The 18,823-nt window shown below is 56.0% G+C and overlaps 1 long non-coding RNA gene across 1 annotated transcript; it reads right to left on the reverse strand.

Moving 5' to 3' along the window:
- Nucleotides 1–8,826: 8,826 nt before the first annotated feature.
- Nucleotides 8,827–18,100, reverse strand: LOC116660890. Its single transcript, XR_004316529.1, has 3 exons — nucleotides 15,828–18,100; nucleotides 14,885–15,122; nucleotides 8,827–8,879 (listed from the first exon to the last, which is right to left on the reverse strand). It is a non-coding gene; the product is annotated as an uncharacterized LOC116660890 (long non-coding RNA).
- Between the last annotated feature and the right edge of the window lie 723 nt (nucleotides 18,101–18,823).

An 18,823-nucleotide genomic window follows, 5' to 3' on the forward strand; every position in this document is an offset into this window, starting at 1 on the left:
CTGACTTTTACTCAGTTTTGTAATTGATTTCAATCCCCTCCAGGAAATGCACCCCTCATTGCCTTCCCACAGGGCAGGCTGTTCTCCCCACCCCACCCTTGAAATGCCACTAAATAAAGACTTAGATATTATCACACAAAAGTCCAAAGGTAAGCAATTCTAAGCTTGGCGAGGCAACCCAATTATTCTGCCATGTCTGTTTTCATTCCCTCATTCTCAGAGTGCTTGCCTCATGAATACAAAGTGGCTGCCATAGCGCCGAAGGTCATACTCTTATGCAATGATAGTTAGGGCAGGGAAAAGGAGGCCAAGTGGAAAAGGAGGTTTCCTCTGGCAGGGTAAAGTAAACATTCTTCTAGAATCCTCCAGCAGACTTCCTTGTAGGTTCAATTGAACATAACTAGCAATTGATGCAAAAGAAGTTTGAAATAGTGCATGTCCGTCAAAGGCAAATGGATTCTTGTTTTAATGATTGGCTTAAGTAAACTATAACTTATTTCACAGGATGGGCATTTGCTGTCCTGGACAAAACTGGGGCTCTGCTTGCAAGGAGGAAGAAGGTGATGGCTGCAGGAAATTCCGCATCCTCTCCTGTTACAGTGGAAGGGGTAACTCTCCTGTCAACAGCCACGCTCACAGGTCCTGGATCACAGCTCTGCCGCCTGGTCAGGGGCTTTCTCCCCTAAGTCTCCCTCCTTTCTGCTGCTGCATCCGTATTCTTCCCCAGGAACTGGCTGTGTCCAGCTGCCCCATCCTTAGCCATTCTCACTCAGCATCCCCTTGGAGCAGGGCTGTTTCTCCAGCCTTCCCAGCCCACATTTGGAAGAGGGTGACTCCGATTCCCGGCCCCTTGTTCCCCGCCCGTCTGTGGTCCGGCTTTGCTCCCAGTGCCCCCATCAGTGCCACAGTGTTTCCTTCTCGCTTCCGGTGCACCCCGCTTCAGACACGCTCACCTTTCAGCTTCCAGGACGGCCCCTCCTGGCTTCCCCTCTCAGCTCCTTTGCCAGCTGGTCGGGCTCTCCCTGACTTCTAAATCCGGGAATTCCTTGGGGCCCTGCCACCCCTCCTGGGGCCTTCCCCTCCTCCCGGGCCCCTGTTTACTCCTACCACACACAGCCTCGCAGGCACCTCCCCTGTCCAGAATGCTCCATCTCTCCCGCATCTCGGAGGCACCCTGCTCGCCCCTCCCATCCTGGCTCAAACACCAGCTCCTCCGCAGAGTTTTGCCCTCCCAGACCTAGATGCCCGCCGAGGGCGTCTTTCGGTTTGGCAGGAAGTCGTTGCAGATGACTGAATCAATCTCTCTCCTCCGGGAGACCTCCCCCGTTTGGTGGCCTTCGTCCCCGCACGTGGCACCGCGCGTGAGCTCGTGACCAGTAGTGGGCGGGAGAGCAGGGGCGGGCCCTCTGGAGGGACCCGTGTCCAGCGCCCAGGGCTTCCCTGCCCACACTGGGCCGCACCCCTGGGGGACCGGTGCTCTCGACATTGTCAATTACCTTTGCCGGCCCTGAGGGTTTTCCAGCTCCCACGTGAGAATCGCTTTTTTCCTGACCTACTTTGTTGGAAGAAGAGGCTAAAATATACCCAGAGAGTAAAAAGCGCCAGAGAGAAGGAAAGAAAATAAAATCTATTTATCAAAGGAAGTTCTCGTCTTCGCTCTGCAGAAAAACACGCTCTGTTTCCCTTGTCTCCCTGGGTGAAGCGGGTGGTCAGGGCTCGTCCGGCACGATGGGGGCACCGGGGGCTTCTCGGCTGATCCCCCTGCAGGTGTGCCGAGCGAGCCCTGACCAGCGCCACCCTGGGGTCTTCATCCGCTGCGCTGATGCGCCTCTGGTGTCCTGCACGGGTGGCCGGGGGACTCCGTCCTTCATGTGGATAGTTTCCACCTGTTTCTGCAGCGTGACAGGTGCGTGGACCTCGTCCCCTCTCCTGGTGGTGCCCGCCCGCCCCTGCTTCCTGCCCCGCCGGCCCCCCAGACCTCAGTCCAGGCTGTGACCCGTGATGGTCAGCTCAGGCTGCATAGAGAACACCACAGACCGAGCGACGTGAACAAGAGACCTTCGTTTCTCACAGTCCTGGAGGCGGGAAGCCGGAGACCGAGGTGTCTGCAGGTGTGGAGTCTGATGAGGATCTGCTTCCTGGTTTGGCCCGTGTCTCCCGACTATCCTCACCTGCTGGAGAGAGGGTGCGGGAGCTCTCGGGCCCCTGATGAGGACGCTAATCCTGTTCCTGGGGCCCCACCCTCATGACCTGATCGCCCCCCACAGGCGCCTCGCATGGGGGGTTGGGCATCAAGGTGAGTGCAGGGGACACGGCGGCCACCGCACGACGCCCCGCTGACTTTCCACCAGCTCTCCTCTCGCAGCCTCCCCGCGGCTCCCACACTTCCCATTTCTACCCTGAGGTTCCCGTGGAGCTCTCACCGAGCACTTCTGGTCTCGCCTCGGGGTTGGCCGGGGCCCAGCGGCCAGCCTGGCCCGGGAGCTGCGATGGCCACACGGGGCGCGTGTTGGCTCCTGGGCCGGTGCTGGCGCGCTCTCCCTGCCCGGGGCCGAAGTGCTTCAGATGGACACCGGCCCACACCCCTGGGGACCCAGCGTGAGGTCCTGGCCTCAGGAGCGATGGGCCCGCAGCGCCCGCAGGGAGAAACCCGTGCAGCTGGGAGCCATGGAGTCTTGGGGTTTCCGGCAGCTCAGTCCCTGCGACCGACAGCTCTCCTGAAGCTGCTGACGCTGTGAAACGGGCAGACACTCCAGGGCGCTGAACGTCCTTGTCACAAAGATGAAGGCACCTGTTCCACGGGCCTCTTCGAGCCTGTGACACCAGGGCACGCGCGGCTGATGGGGTGAGTGTGGAGGCGCCAAGCGTGGTGTGCAGAGGGCTGATGGTGCTGCGCACCAGAAACGGACGCGTTGTAACTGACTGTACTTCGGGAAAGTTAGAAAGAAGGAAAAGCAGACTGAGCAGACCAGCCTGAGAAACACGGCCCCCCTCCCGCCTTGTCAGGGTGAACGCTTCCGCCTGATTGGCAGCCAGCCGAGGGCCGCCGGGACCCCCACCCAGCCACCCTGCAGGGACGCTGAAGCTTCTGTGCAGCCGAACAGCCCTCCGCCTCCTCTGGAACCTCTCCTCCCCGCGGTCCTGGAGGGCAGAGGTGGGGAGTGGGCTCTGCCGGCTGAGCTGGCTGGAGGGCAGCCGTCCGGAAGCCACACGCAGGCCTGGAGAGACTCGGAGCCCCCAGCCGTTCCTCCTCCGCCAGAGTCCCGATGCCCCGGGGGTCGCCGGTCTGGAGCTGTTCTGGGAGGGGAGAATCGCCTGGACCTGGATCGGAGGGGCTCTGTGCCCCCCAGCCATCCTGTCTCCCCCGCCCCCTCCCTCCCTACCTGCTGGCTCTGGGCCCCTGAGGGTCTCCCTCGTGGTTATCAGTGGCCCGAGCTGCGGGGAGAAGCTGCAGTCTATTAAGATTTAAAGAGATTTAATGTAACGAGACAAGCAAGAGAAGGAATTTAATTTAGTGATAAAAAAGTAATCAAATCTCGCCTCGTGGACAGAGGACTGTTGCCCGAATTGCCGATTGTTCTCACACATCCATTATAAAGCAATTAACTCGGGTGGCGTCGGCTTTCCAGAACCGCAGGGCAGGGTCCCCTGCGGGGGCTGCTCCAGATGCAGGCTGAGGCGGCCTGGGAGCAGGCATGACTTCTCACGTAGAACTTCCCGGTGTTGAATGCGGGGCTTCCAAAGTTTCCTTAACTGTCCTCCCAGCCAAGTCACCAGATTCCTGGAGTGTCACCTAGAGGCATTGCGTGGGGTCCGTGTTCTCACTGTTCCGTTTTGTTTACTGATTTTTCACTGAAGCACAGTCAGTTATAATGTGTCAGTTTCTGGTGAACAGCACACTGTCCCAGTCATGCATATATATACATATATTTGTTTTCATGCTCTTTTTCAATAAAGGTTATTACAAGATATTGAATACAGTTCCCTGTGCTGTACAGCAGACGTTTGTTTTTTATCTATTCTTACATATAGTGATGAACATGTGCAAATCTCGCGTTCTTACCATTTTAGAAAGCACATCCCTGGGTTTACTTCTGCACTACAGCGCCCACCGCTTCCTCCCGCGGGCGCCCATCTGCAGCGGGGAGTCGGGGAGACGACGGGACACATGCCTCCCCGAAGGAGGAGGCACAAGTCCCCAGCAGCTCCCAGCTCTGGGAAGAAGGAGGCTTTCCCTGGGGGTTCGAGCTCCATGTGGGGGCGGCCGGCGTGCTGCCCGTTACCCCGACGCCACCCCTGCCTTGTCCCACCCCCCATCTCTCTCGCCAGCCCCAACGGGGTCCTGGTGCACTAGGCGGCTGAGAAGTTGAGTCCACCTGCCAGACAGTCCCCGCCTTCTCTGGCCGCGGCCCACCCCCAGGCCCAGAGCTCCCTAAGATGCTCACAGCCTCAGTGACCCACCTGGACTCTGCCTGGCCCACCCAGGTGTGTGGAGGTCAGCGGAGCCCACAGTCGCTTCACCTGGTCGTGGAAGGGCAGCTGGGAGGGCCCCCTTCCCTGGAGAAGGGTGATGCCCACACGGTGGCTCAGACGCCCAGATTGGGGCAAAATACATCAAAATGAGAAACGGACAAAGGAAAACATCATTGTGAGAGACCGGGATGCGCTCTCCCACCCCGACCTCCTGTCTTTTTTTAATTTAAAAGGACAAAATAGTACACAAGTATTCACGTGGTTGTGACCTGGCGTGAAGGACGGGCCATAGTGGCTAGAGCGTGCGACGTCCTCTGTGCGTCCTTTGGAGAAAAGTTCTCCATTGTTTTTGTAAAAAGAAAGCGTGCGTATTCCAGAGAATTTAATCAATGCAGAAAGTACAAAGACAAAAATGCCAACACTCACTCCAAGCGCCTTCGCCAGGGAAAATCCGCCGTTGATGTGGTTAGCATTCGGTGGTGGTTACTCCGGGTGAGCCTGCGTGGAGAGGAATGAACAGGAGAGGCACGCTTGCCCGTGTGACCTGACTGCTGATGTTCTTTTCAGCAAGGTACGTTTCACATCCTTGAATTTAAGGCGAGAAAAGGGAGCTAAGGAGTTTTTGAAATGCAAATAAACATTTCTTTCTCTGTCAACTGTCATTTCTCGAAAGAGTTCTCTAGAGGCAGTCTTAAAAAGTTTACGAGGAGCAGTGAAAGCTTTGCATCCCCTGTTAGACGTGCATGACTTAGTTTTGCATACGGCTGTAACACAGGAAGAAATTAGTTGTGACATAATAAGAGATATATGTATTTGGTCTCTGCCTCTGTTTCCTGGCACGCTGCTCCTAAAACCCACGGAGGCTCTGCAGTGGTGTCTTGTGTGCACAATAGGGTGACCAGTGGCTGGGGGCTCCTGGAGCAAGCCTGGACGGGGACAGGTGGCTGGAGGAGCGGCCACATGACAGGGCTGCACTGTCAGCCCCACCCCTGGCCTCTAGGAGCAGAGGGGGCTAGAGACTGTCCAGTCGCCAATGCTTGGTGATTTAATCAACCATGCCTGCATAATGAAGCCTCCACAAAAAGTCCCCAGAGGAGGGGGTTGGAGAGCTTCCGGGTTGGTGAACACTCCGAGGAGATGGGAGGTGGCATCCGGAGAGACCAAGGGAGAAACGCAGTTTTTCCTGTCACTGGGGACATCCGCCCTCTGCCTGTCTTGTCCTTCTCCGTTCTTCGTTTTCACGTGGTCCCAGCGTTGACATTCCGTCTGTAACGGCAATTCCAAGAGGGCTCTGAACTGGACATGTCTTGCAATGAATCCAGTGCCCCTCCACACCGTTGCCCCAGCTGTCTTGTTCCTGAAATCTGACTCAATTCAGGATTGTGTTGGTGGGGAGAGTCTGTTTTCAGGAAGGCTTCAGGGGCGCCTCTGCTCTTTGCTGTTGGAGAACGCACACCTCTGCCTGTGTACCTGGGTGCATCTCAGCCAAGTGTGACTTTGTTACTGGGGACAGGTTCTTGCCTCACGCAGGGAAGAATTCAAGAGTGAGGCACGGTAAAGCGAAAGCGGGTTTATTTGGAGAGATACACACTCCATGGACAGAGCGAGGGCAAGAGAGAGAGACCACAGGTGTGGGGCTGCTTGCTCGCGTGGGCTTGGTAATTTCATATGCCGGAGAGCAGGAGGATTATTCCAACTACGCTGGGGAAGGGACCGGGACTTCCAGGCATTCCACGCGTGCCTTGACCTTTTGTGGTCAGCCTAGGAACTGCCATGGCGCCTGCGGGTGTGCCGTGAAGTTCAAGGTCTCCTGGGAGTCGAGGCGTCCGCCGTCTTGGTTCTAACCGGTTGGTCCTGTCTTCAGTCGCTGTGTCGTTCCTCCAGAGCTTGTGCCCTGCCCCCTTCCCTCCTGTCGCAACTTCTGCGGGTCCTACGGCCTTAGCCACGGTTTTCCTACTGTCTTTTGTCTTCTGGTGTATGGGAGGCCAAGGTTCTTCACCAAGGGACTCTGTTAGATTCAAAGAAATTCAAGGACCTAACGACCCAATGTGATGAGTATCTCGATACTGCTTTCAATAGGCCAGCTGAGTGGGGTAATTTTAGGTCAACTCAGGAAGTTTAAAAATGGTCTTAAATGAGATTAAAATGAAATGGAAAGATGAACGCCGCTGACTGATACAAGCAGGTAACAGAGAAGAGTCGAAGTAGGGCCTTCTTTTGGCCGTTTGGAGGAGAGAGGTGCTGTAGGTGTAAACAGCAGCGCTATCTGGATGGTGGAAATGTGAAGTTTTGTCTTTTTAAATTCTTGTTTGTGTTTCCCAGTATTCTCCTGCTTCGGTGATAACAACAGGGTTATTTTACAAACAAAAATAAGGTTCAAAATTCTGGGGGAAAAAGTCACTTTGCAGTATTATTATTATATTTCTTACTACTTCTAGGTCATTCATTAGACCCATAACTGTGTCATTTTCATCCTCAGTTTGTTTCCTAAGATTTGCCACCTCTCTTTTCAGGGCACTTAATTATTTTATTTCCTGTCTTAAACTTTTATTTCTGTTTGTTGAGTTCATGTTACTATTGTTTCACTATGAAAAAAATAGGAGGAACATCCCTCAGTCCTAGGTTATGAATATTTTTCTTTCTGCTGTCTGTCTTCTGCACGTTCTCTGTGTGTCTGTCTGTGTCCCCTGCAGCGTGTTAGGATAAACGTGACCTGGGGTGGCAGGCCCTGAGTTTCCACTCACCTTTCTCTGCTATTCTGTCACGTGAGTGGTCCTTGACTCCCGCCGCCGGGGCTCCAGCTTCAGTTTGGAGATGTGCTCTTTTTCGGGGCTGGGCTTGTGCTTGGGAACGAGTGTGCATCCTTTTGTAGTGCATTTGGTGACGCAGCGGCTGCCATGTGCCTGCCCCGTAACTATTCTCCTCTTCCTCTTTTCTTACCAAAACCTTGCTTTCGTTCAGGGAAGCAACGTGCCCAGCTAAAGCCAAATCTGTCATTCACAGATCTCTGGCAGGCGGGTTCTGGTCTGCGGGGACTTATGGGGACGTTTTCTCTCCACATCCAGATGCTGTCCCTCCCTCTACCCCTTTCTCTTCCTCATTTCTCCCTGAAACGTGGTTTGATGGTAAGGTCTGGCTTCGCTTCCTCGGGCAGCATCTGTGAACATGGCAGGCCAAGCTGGGCCCCCCTTCTGCACCCCTCCATGTCACTTCCTCCATCCAGGCTTTCCACACTGTAGAACAGTCAATGATGGTTCCTTGACGTGTCCCCGGTGGCCAGAAGCCCCGTGAGGATGAAGACCATGCCCGTGTAGCTTTCGCCATGTTTCCCTCCCAGCACAGGGCATGGCGTGGCCAGTGCTCAGTGAACAGTGGGTGACCAATGAACCAGCAGAGCTAAGGACCCTGTGGCTTGAAAGGGTCAGTGTGACTAATTGGATATTTGGGTGGTTTGCTGTATTTTGTTTAAGCTTCACCAGATGGGTCTGATGACACTCCTGCCCCTCCTTTCCTTCTTCCTAGGGGGGTGGAATCTGTCCAGAAAATGAGAGCTGACCTCTCTGATGCCACCACCCTCTGCCCTGGCCCATCCCAGGCCCTGTCTGATGGATTCAACTCATAACCAGGTCCTAGAGACTCGATTCGTAGCCCCTGCCCATCTCTTCCTTCATCTCTGGTGGTGAATTTCTGCAAAGCCACAGCAGGCATCCTTGTCCAGCCTGGCAGTAGCAGCTGCATCTTCCAGACGGCACGGGCTCACCACCGAGACAAAGGCCCTGGGGGGCTGAATGACGGGGACAAATGGCACGTGCTCAAAAAGACAAGTGGGTGATCGTTACTCACTGCAGCAACTTTAGAGCAACACCCTCCGAACTGTAATCGTCATTTGACACTAAAATAAATTATTTTAAAGAGGAAAATGAGAATTGGCAAAATCCTGCACGTTCTCATTAATAGTCCCAATCCTGAGAGCAGCAAATCCTGGGACCCTTCGTGTTTCTTCCCTCTTCTGGCTGAGACCTGGGGGAGAGGCTGCCGGGGTGCAGGAGAGACCGGGGGCGTGGGCCAGGAGGCAGAGGTGGTGCTCCAGGACCCCACCAGAGCCCACAGCCCGAGGAAATCCAGCCCACAGGGAACTCACTGTGCAGCAGCAGAAGGCAGAGCCCATGTGCGGGGCAGGGATGCCTTCACTGCAAGGAGCCGGAAACGTGGCAGAGCTGCGCCAGCATCTCCCGTGCACTTGGTGATACGGACGCCCAGGCTCCTCCGCGGACCTGCTGAGCCAGCAATCTGCATTTCAGAACGATCCCCAAGGAGCGCAGACACTCAGTGAGGAACCCAGAAGTGGGCAGTTGGTCAGCCTTGCTTTGATGGCCTAAGGATGTACAAGACTTGACAAAAATTTCCTTGATGGGACACCAAAAGACAACAAAAGGAAAGAATAGATAAATTGGACTTCCTAAGGGGGGAAAAAACTTTTGTGCGTTTTTGACAAAGATAGGAGACTCTCAAGAGACTGAAAACACTGCACGGAATGGGGGAAAGTATTTGTAAGGTACGTATCTGATCAGTGATCAGTATCCAGAATATAAACAGAACCACTGAAACTTAACAGGAAACCCCAAGTAAACTGACTCCAAAACGGACAAAGGACTTGAAGAGATATTTCTCCAGAGAAGACATCCGAGTGGCCAACAAGCATGGGAAAAGATGCTCAACGCCACTAACCATCAGGGGGACGGAAACCGAAACCGCAGCGGGACACCACCTCATGCTCATTAGGACGGCTATTGTCAAAAAGAAAATAAATGTCGGGGGGGGTGTGGAGAAGCTGGAGCCCTTGGGCACTGCTGGTGGGAACGTAAAGTGGTGTGGCTACCGTGGACAACAATATGGTGGCTCCTCAAAAACTAACGGATAGAACTACTATGATTTAGCAATTCCACGTCTGGGTATTCAGCCAGAAGAACTGAAAGCGGGGTTGAAGAGATACTGGCACGCCCGTGTTCACAGCGGCATTATTGACGATGGTTAGAATGTGGAACAACCCAAGTGTCCTTTGTTGGATAATAGATGAACAAAATGTGATATATACACACAATAGAATATTATTCAGCCTCAAAAAGGAAGGAAGTTCTGACACAGGCTGTGATGGGGTGAAGCTTGAGGACATCATGCTCAGTGAACTAAGCCAGCCACAAAGGACTAACGTGTGGTTTTATTCCCATGAGGTCCCTAGAACAGACAAGTCCGTGGAGACGGAAAGGAGCAGGTTGGGGGCCGGGGGCTGCGGGAGGGGGTGGGGAGTGAGTGAGTGACGGGGACAGAGTTTCAGCTTGGGAAGACAGAAAATTTCTGGAGAGAGATGGTGGTGATAGTTGCACAACAATGTGAAATGCAGTTAATACCCCGGATCTGCACATTTTTTAAAAAGGGGTTAAAATTTTATGTTATGTGTATTTAGCCACAATTTTTTAAATGTTAATTGCATCTTAAGAAACAGCTACGTAGCGACATTTAGACTGGTTTTGACCCCAAACTGAGTACCACGGGCTACAGGCTGTCACACCAAATTAACCCCACACGGTGACGGAGGACGGAGGAGGGCCAGGTTGCTGGAAGGGAGAGTGGGTTCAGCTACCACAATTAGAGCAGCCAAGCCCACAGGCCGAGCAGGTGGGTAAGTACCCCACGAAGCACCAGCCCTGCCTCCCGTGGGGCGCACGTGTCCTCGCTTCTCCCGGCCCGGCTGCCGTGGCCTTCTCGTTGACTTGCAGAAACCCCACAAGCCGGGACGTCTGCTCCGCCGGCCCTCTCTGGGGAGGGCTAAGGTCAGACTCCCCTTGACGAGACGTTCCCTCTGGTGCCTGGCACCCCCACAGAGCTCGAGGGGAGTGGCGGTGAGCCAGTGGGGGGTGGGGGCACGGAGGGCAGGGGTGAGGAGGGTGCCCCGGGAATCACTGGGAGCCGTGGATCGTGGTCCTGGCTTCCTCCTGGGGACAGTGTCCCTGAAGCCATCCCTGTGTTTCTTGGGCCTGTGGTCTGTACTGAGAAGCCGTGGGTGGCTTCCACCCTCCCCTGGGCACTGGTGGACGTGGCCATGCCCAGAGACGTGTCCCAACCACCACTCAGCCGTGGGCCTGGGGCCAGGGGCTGGGGCCCCACAGGCCACACAGGGACACCCACCTCTCCAGTCTCAGCTGTCTCCCTGTTGGCCGGGCCCCGAGCCTCTCGCTTCACTGCCCGTCCATTAGGCAACCCCTGTGCTTGCTGCCTCGGCAGGCTCCGCTAAGAACAATTGCTTGTCTTTTCATTGACTGTGGAAATGTATTTCGACCAAGCGGCGCTGTTATTATTTGGTGTGGAATTGCAAGGGAGATCAAAATCAAAATTCCCAGCACTGCTCATCTGCGATCACGAATCTCATCTCTGTTTGCCACCCAGCAAGTCACGCGTCGTGGACTAGTCGTGCTAATGGATTCAGAAATGGAATTGTATTTACCATTGGAAACAGGAATTAGCTGCTTCCTTTGGATCTGGTGGGGCTGGATGCAAATGTCAGGTGGCATGTGTACGGCGTACGTGTGTCTGCACACGTGCACGTGTGTACATGTGCGTGCACGCATGTTCGTGTGTATATGTGTGTGCTCGCGTGTGCATGTGATGTGCGTGTGTACGTGTGCACACGTTTCTGTGCTGTGTGTGCATGTGTGCACCCATCCAGCAGGTCTCCTCTCCCCACCCTGATGTGTTCCCAGGCTGACCAGCGTCAATGAGCAGGACACCCCTCTCCGGACGGGGCCCTGGGCCTGACCGCTCTTCTTGGCTGCAGGGGTGGGACTTGGGGATGCTGGGGTTCAGGGAGGACGGAAGCCATCCCCAGGGACCCACCTCAGGATCCCGCGAAGATTCTGTTGTTTGGGACAAAAGAGTGCGTAGTGATGGCAGACACCAGGCTGGACGGGCTTGGACCCTGGGTGCTGGGGACGGCTTCTTCGGGAGTGCCCACCGCTCTCCTGGTGTGACCACTACGCTGCCCCGGGCCTGGCCTTGCACCTTGGAGGCGGTGTCCAGCCACGCGGACAGCAGCTGGTGGAGAGGTGGCTGACACTGTTGGTTGCCAGGCAACCTTCCCCCGGCTCACCAAGCCCCAGTTTCCTCAGGCTTCAGGCAGCAGCCCTGCGTTCGGGGGAGGCGGCACCTCCCCAGCCTGGTTCTCAGTCGAGTGCAGCCAGTCCTGCAGTGCAGCTGGCCACGCCGGGATTGGAGAGCCCCCCAAACTGGCAGGCCATCCTCCCGATGGGGCTCAGGGAGAGGCTGCAGGAGTTGCTGGGAAATTGTCTGTACTCTTAAAAAGGGACACAGTGAAAAGACTGGCCCCTGGAGGACTTTAGACGCTGACACGTGAGGGTGGGCCACCCGGAACTTGGAGGCTGCCTTGCAGTCCCAGGGCGAACTCTCCCCTGGGCCACAGAGGGGCCCGCCTGCGGTCAACCTGATTTGCCGTCCTTGGATGACAGATAATTAATCCTCATTCTTCAGGGGCTTCTCAGTCGGTTTTCTGCTCCAGCTGAGAGCTCTCAGATTGGTCCAGGGACTGAGAGCTGCTCACGTGTAATTTTTACACTCCGTCCAGAGTTAAGGCTTATTATCTTGAAAGCATATTACCGCGTTCACTTTTCTATCGAGGGGATGCTGGCCTCATCGAATGAGTTGGTGAGATCTCCATCCTTCTCTGTTTCCAGGCATGGCTCGAATAAGGTGAGAATCCCTTCCTTACGAGCAAGGCTTTGGCTGCCCACAGAGGAAGAAGGCACCTATGGCGGGGGGAGAGGCAGTGCTGGATGCTTTCCTGGGGCCCCCGGCGGTTCCTTTGCGAATCCCTCTCCAGTCAGAATTGCTCCTGGGCTTCAAGCCTTTGGTGTTACTTTGTTTTTGTTGTTGTTTTTTGTTTGTTTGGTTTTTGGTGGAGAGGAGGTAATTAGGTTTGTTTGTTTATTTTATTTAATGGAGGTACAGGGGACTGAACCGAGGATCCAGTGCATGCTAAGCACACGCTCTACTCCTGAGCTGTAACCTGCCCCCCAAGACTTTGGAAAGGAACCCTTAGCTGGGGCTGGAGGCGCCCTGGCCCCTCCCACCAGAGGACAGCAGGGCCCCACTCAGCCAGCTCTGTCTGGGCTGGATTCGAAGGAGGCCAGTCCAGGTCTCAGGTCATTTGCCTGGAAAACAGGATCTGGACCAGATTAGAGGTTCCCACGTGTCTAACGTGGCTCGAACATGAGTCACTGGACACGTTTTCATTTTTTTTCACTCTCCATAGTGTTTTAGAAAATATTGAAAAAAATTGGGAAATTTGTCGTAAAAAGCCAGGTTTCTGGTGTTCTTTAAAAGCCGGCATTCTGGCAATGCTGAGTTTGTGTGGTGAGAGCTGGCTGCAGCTAAGCGGCGGCTACCACGTGTTGTGGGGACATGGGCCCTCCCCTTTGCTGCAGTCCCCACCGCTCCACATTGTCCCGCCACCAGACTGGGTATAGCTGACAATCGTAATTCCTGTGCTGGCTTGTCCCCCCCCTTCAACTCACTCGCTCATTCATCCAACAACTCTTCAGTGAGCACCCTAGCACCTGCTACACCAGGCACGCTGTCGGCACCTGGTACACACGCTGAGCGAAGGCCCCCAACCCTGGAGCTCCCTTCACCTGCCTGGCTCATCTGGGCTTGGGGCCCTTGAGCCCAAGTTTTTCAAGAGCTCTTGAAGTTTAATGGCCTGTCTCCTGCCCTTCCCTCCACTGTGGTCACAGCACAGACATCCGAGACAGGCAACCTGCAGGGGGCTGCCCAGAACCACGCCACTCACCTAGGCAGCGTTTGTGTCCATGATGCCTTGGGGTGCTGCCAGGTGTGGCCTTCAAGGTCAAAGGGCATCATGCTGATCAGGTCACAAAGGGTCAGGGATGAGGAGACCAAAGCCCAGCATTTCCCCTTTGGGTAACAGCACCCTGAAATTCCTGCGCAGACGCCCTCTCTCCCTCTTCCTGCCTGGTGTCTCAGGTGACATTGTCCCTGAACCCACAGGTGAGCATGTGATCAGACCTGGCCGATCAGGTGTCACCTTGCTCTGATCATCCCAGTGGTTCAGGGACAGCCACCTGACCCAGGCCAAGCCAACCAGGTCTACCCAGAACTCTGCCACAGTGGCGGGAAAGAGGCTTCCTCTGCCCCAGGTGCTCGGACACTCTGCTGGTGGCATCCTGTCACCAGGAGAGGAGAGCTGGGCTGGAAGTGGAGCCGGTGCAGTGGACTCAGAGTCAGGAGAGAGACGTGGTCTCCATGACGTTGGTGGGGTGCCTGGATCAAGATGTGCCTGAAGCTCATGCTGCCCCTGAACCTTTCGGCACCTGTATGAACACATGGCCTTTTCTGATTTAAGCCACTTTCAGAGGGGGTATCTGCCATTTACAGTGACCAAACCAGCCCTGGCTGATACCAATATCATTTTAATACAAGACACGGAACTTCAGGGAAGAGAAGTCAGTTGCCCAGGGACCCGTGGTGAGCTAATGGTGGAGCTGGAGGCAGAATCCCGCCTCCCCGAGCCCCTGCTCTGTGCATCGCCGGCCCATGGAGGCTGGTGCCTCTACCCGCATCTGCGCCACCATGGAGTCGTGTGCTGCCACCACGGCTGCCTCTTCCTGTGGCTGGTGTGAGGCCAGTCCCTCCCGTGGCAAGGAAGGGGCATTCTGCTGCCGCTTACAAATGACCTTGGACAGCCCCTCCTCCACTCCCCAGGGCGGCTGCAGGAAGGACAGGGAGCCACGCCCCACCACCGGTAGCACCTTCCGAGCCTTGTTCAAAGCTGGTCACAGTCTCTTGAAGTCATCCTTGCAGAACTGGCCTCACAGCCTCAAGGTCAAGGCTCCCACCGCCCCCTGGCCCTGGGAGCTACTTTGAAAAAGAGATTTCATCTGAGAAAGGAAGCGAGAAGGCTGTGCTGAGAGCGCGTGATTTTGCTGGTCTTCTGCACCCAGCAGGGGAGGCTGAGATCACAAATGTTCAGAGAAAATGCAAAAGCTCCTTGTGTTTGAATTAAGCAGATGGGGGGGGGGGCTGGATGCCCATCTGCTGGCACCATTTGCACTTACGTGGCACCCACAGAAGAAGCATCTCCCTCTTCGCTGCACCACCCAAGACAAGGACGTGTCCCGTGGCACCCAGGCTGCTCTCAGACGCAGTCGCCCTCCCCAGCTCTGCCTCTCGCCTTCCAGGATGACCTGGAGGTGGTGGCCTGGCAGCTCAGCTCCATTCGCCCTAGGCTGAGCGGCGGAATTTCTGGGTCAAGCTGGAAGGAGTGGCTCCCTCCCTTCTTACACTGACTGAGGCCCATCCTGAGGCCCAGCTCAGTACTCACCTGTGTGCCAGCTCCCCAGAGATCTCCTGTCAGAGGAAGCCTTTCTCTTCTGTTGCGTCCTGAGTGTGCGGAACTTCTCATTACTTGGTTGGAAGCCTGTGTCATCAGAGTTCCTTGGCACCGACCTGGACGCTGGTCAGGGGCTGAGATGCTGAGGCCAAGGCATGGGTGCAGGGTCACTTGCCCCGTGCCATGGTGTGTAGACCCAACGGGGCTAGTCTCAAAGGGGCTGGGCCATCTGCGCCGAACAGAAACTCGACTAAGCAAACAGGGACACAAAAGCAGCACAGGGCTTGAACAACTGCTTGAGGGTGTCAGTGAGAACTCAGATTGACTTCCTTCCCCACCATCCTTAGTGTTTTTTTTTATCCTCATGGCTACAAAATGGCTGCTGCATCTCCAAGCATTACATGTACATTCAGAACAGGAAGAAGGAAAAGGGGGCAGCACCTCAGTCAGGAAAAAAGTGAAACTTTCCCAGAACTCCCCAGGAGATCTCTACTGTTGTCTCATTGGCCCAAACTCTGCCCATTGGCCACACCTCACTGCAAGCACACCTGGGAAATGTAGTTCTCTAAAGCTGTCCCACTGCCACCCAAACCAAACTGGGGTTCTGTTAGGAAGGGGAGAGTGGATCTAGGTAGACAGCCGGCTGCTGTTGCCACACACTGGGGGGAAACCATGTGAGGGTGGAACAGACCGTGGAACCAAGCTATCCATCCAAAGGGGCCAGGCGGAGGGGGGTGGGAGACATAAAGGTGGGAACCGGCATGAGGGCAACAGTAGCGAAGTAAGTGAAATGGACATCTTTGGTTCATTTTAAAAAACTAATGGACTATTTTTCAGAGCAGCTTTGGGTTTATGGAAAATGGAGCAGACAGTTCCCACCCAGCTCTCCCCACCCCCTCAACTTCCCCTTAACGTCTTTATGTTAACGCCTTACTTTAGCAGGCGCACTTGTTACAGCGATGAACCAGTGCGCCGTTATGCACTGAAGTCCGCAGTGTCCGCGAGGGTTCACCCTGCACTGTGCGTTCCACGGTTCTGACACACTCGATGTCACGTCTCCAGCTTCCCGGGGCCGTACAGAAGCGTTTCCCTGCCCTGCCTGTACAAGCACTAACTGTGTGTCTATTTAATGCTCATAAAAGCCCACGAGGAGGGTTGTATTGTTGCAGCCATTTTACCAAAGAGCAAAGAGAGGCACGGAGATGTGAACGGCGTTACCCCAGGGCCACCCGGCTACCCAGGAGCAAAGCCAGCGTCAGGTTCCAGTCGGGACAGTCAGAGCCTGAACGTGGGGCCACTGCCCTGTGCGGCAGAAGCGGGGAGACTCGCGGTGGGGATGGGGGCGGGGCGGGGGCGGGTCGCGGAGCTACCCTGAGCCTGAGGCGGCCCGAGAAGTGCTGTCTGCGGAGCTGGAAGTGCCGCTGGCCCGGGACGCAGGCGGCCCCCTCCTGGCACGGCACCGGAGCCCGAACCGCCGCCCCTCCAGCACCATCAGGAGGCGGTCTCCAGGCAGAGCCACCCAGCCCCTCTGAACAGAGAGATGTCGCAGCAGCTCGTTGTCACTCCTGCAGAGGCGGGGAGCAGAAGTATTTCGGATGCAATTTTATTCTTCTTTCCTGCTGCGCCAGCGCCCTTATTCATTCTCCGAGGCAGGGCAGGGTTTGCTGAGTAAACACCGTGCCTGGCGGTTGCATCAACACGCTTCGTCTGTCATTATTACACTTAGTCCAGGTGTAATTACCCATAATTTGAGGAGGGAAGCGATCATGTATTTGCCTTGCAATTTGCAGCGGCGACTTAGACGGATGCCCCGCCGTCTCTTACCTGCAGGAAGCTCCCGGACTCCCTGCAGAAACTGCAAGGCGCTGGAGGGGCACGTGCAGCGCTGTGCTGGGTGGAGGAGGGGACGGAGCCGTGCTTCTCGGCTCCATCTGGGGATGCCCCAGGGCTGGGCCCTGTGGCGCTGCCGGACCTGCCCCCATAGATCTGGGCGAGTGTCCTGTGCTCTCTGTCCGTGGGCTGCCTCCATCTGCACGCTGCGTGGGCACCCGCCCGAGCGGCACGTCCCATGTGCAGTAGGAGACACTGCCAGCTCTTCCCTTCGCAGGGGACAGAACAATCACCTTGGATCAGGCCATCCTGGTGCAGGGAGGACTCACTTAGCTGGCCTCTGGGTGTGATGGGAGTGTAAGCGGGTGGGCTCCCAAGGCGTAGTGGTGGCTGGGACAGCAGCGCCTCCGGGGAGTGGGGGCGGATGCCGTAGCCCAGGATCTCTAAGAGGAGGCTTGCCTGGGCGTGGTGCGGGGTCTTTCTGGGTGCACATTATTCAGACTTGAAATATTTTTTGCAATTTGCCAAGATAACTTGTGTGGGGAAACTTGAATGAGCAGATGTTGAGAAAGGACGTGAAAGCAAACGCCTCTTGCTGGACAAACGCGCAGGCAAGCCGGTCAGGAGTGGGACCCGGGCGGCTTCCTTGTGATCTTGTCGTTGGTCCCCCTCCAGCCAGAGGTGCAGCGGCCTCTCCTCATCCTGCCCCCATTTCTCTTTCGAGACTCAAGGTTATCGGTTGCCCTCTGGCAGGACGTATTTTCAGAAGATGGCTGCAACAGTATCTCTTTGCATCAGTCTCCTTGGTGGCTGAACCAAACTCCACAGGCCGAGTGGCTTCAGTCAACAGAAATGACAGCCCCTCTCAGTCCTGGAGGCCAAAAGTCTGACATCGCAGTGTCTGTAGGGCTGGTTTCTCCTGAGACCTCCCTCCCTGATGTGTAGACGGCCTTCTTCACCCTGTGTCCTCACATGGTCACCCTGTGCGTGTCTGTGTCCCAGTCGCTTCTAATAAGGACACTGATCGTCTACAAAGACCCTACCTCCAACCTGGCCCACATCTGAGGTGCTGGGGTCAGACTCCGTCATGTCTTTCAGGGGACACTCCCGTTTTCCATGCTCACCTTGAGAGGGGGGTCCATGTCCCCTCCCTCGGGATCCTGGCGGATTTGCGATGGTGATGGCAGTGATGTCACGTGGCTTCTGGGGCGGCACAAAGGTGCTGCCTCTGTCTGAGGGGCCTGGTCTCAGAACCCGACTCCCCGCGGGGAGGGAGCCCAAAGTGCCCACAGAGAGGCCCTGCTGGGCCCAGCCAACAGGGGGCACCGACGCTCCCAGGCTCCAGTCAGGCTGCCCCAGCTGACACCTCGTAGGGCAGAGAGGACCCCTGCCTCCCAGCACCCCCCACTTGCAGGTGCGTGAGCAACGAACGAGGGCAGTCGCTGTTGTTGCACCAGTAAGTGGTTTGTTGTGCGGCTGCAGACACAGCCCCGAGGAAGCGCCCCCGTGGAGGGCTCAGTGGGGAGTGCGTGTGGGCGGGTGGATTGCAAGGGACAGGGTCCTTCCAGCCTGGGTCGGCGGCCCAGGGCTTGCGGGGCTGTGCGGGGCTGTGCGGGGCCAGCGTTCAGCGTGCCGTCTCATGGCAGCAGGCGTTCACCCACCTCGGACTTCTCTGCCGGTCCTGAGTGTGGAAGCAGAGCTTGCGTCCTCGAACTGCGGTTTCAGGTGGTGGGGACGCCCTGGAGCTGCTGTGGCCGCAGTGAAATATTTGGAAATCCTAATTGACAGGAATTCAGTTCAAACTGGGTCCAGCCCCAAAGAGCTCGTGTAATTGGAAATTCAAGGGCCGACAGCTTCAGGCACAGCTTTATCCAGATGCTGAAACCGTGTTGGCAGGAGTCTTCTCCCTCCAGCTCCCAGCTCTGTCGGCTCTTGGGTTGGCTTCATCCTCAGACAGGCTCTCTCCCTGAGGCGGCCTCTGGAAGCCTCTCTCAGCAGCTACAGCGGAGATCCTAGGATTCCTCTGACCTTGCCTGGCTGGATCACGAACTCTTTCCTGATCCAGTCCCTAGGCCAGGGCGGCAGGGGGGTGGGCAGTGT

The sequence above is a fragment of the Camelus ferus genome, chromosome 32 (genome assembly GCF_009834535.1).
Source record: "Camelus ferus isolate YT-003-E chromosome 32, BCGSAC_Cfer_1.0, whole genome shotgun sequence".
NCBI classification, from domain to species: domain Eukaryota; kingdom Metazoa; phylum Chordata; class Mammalia; order Artiodactyla; family Camelidae; genus Camelus; species Camelus ferus.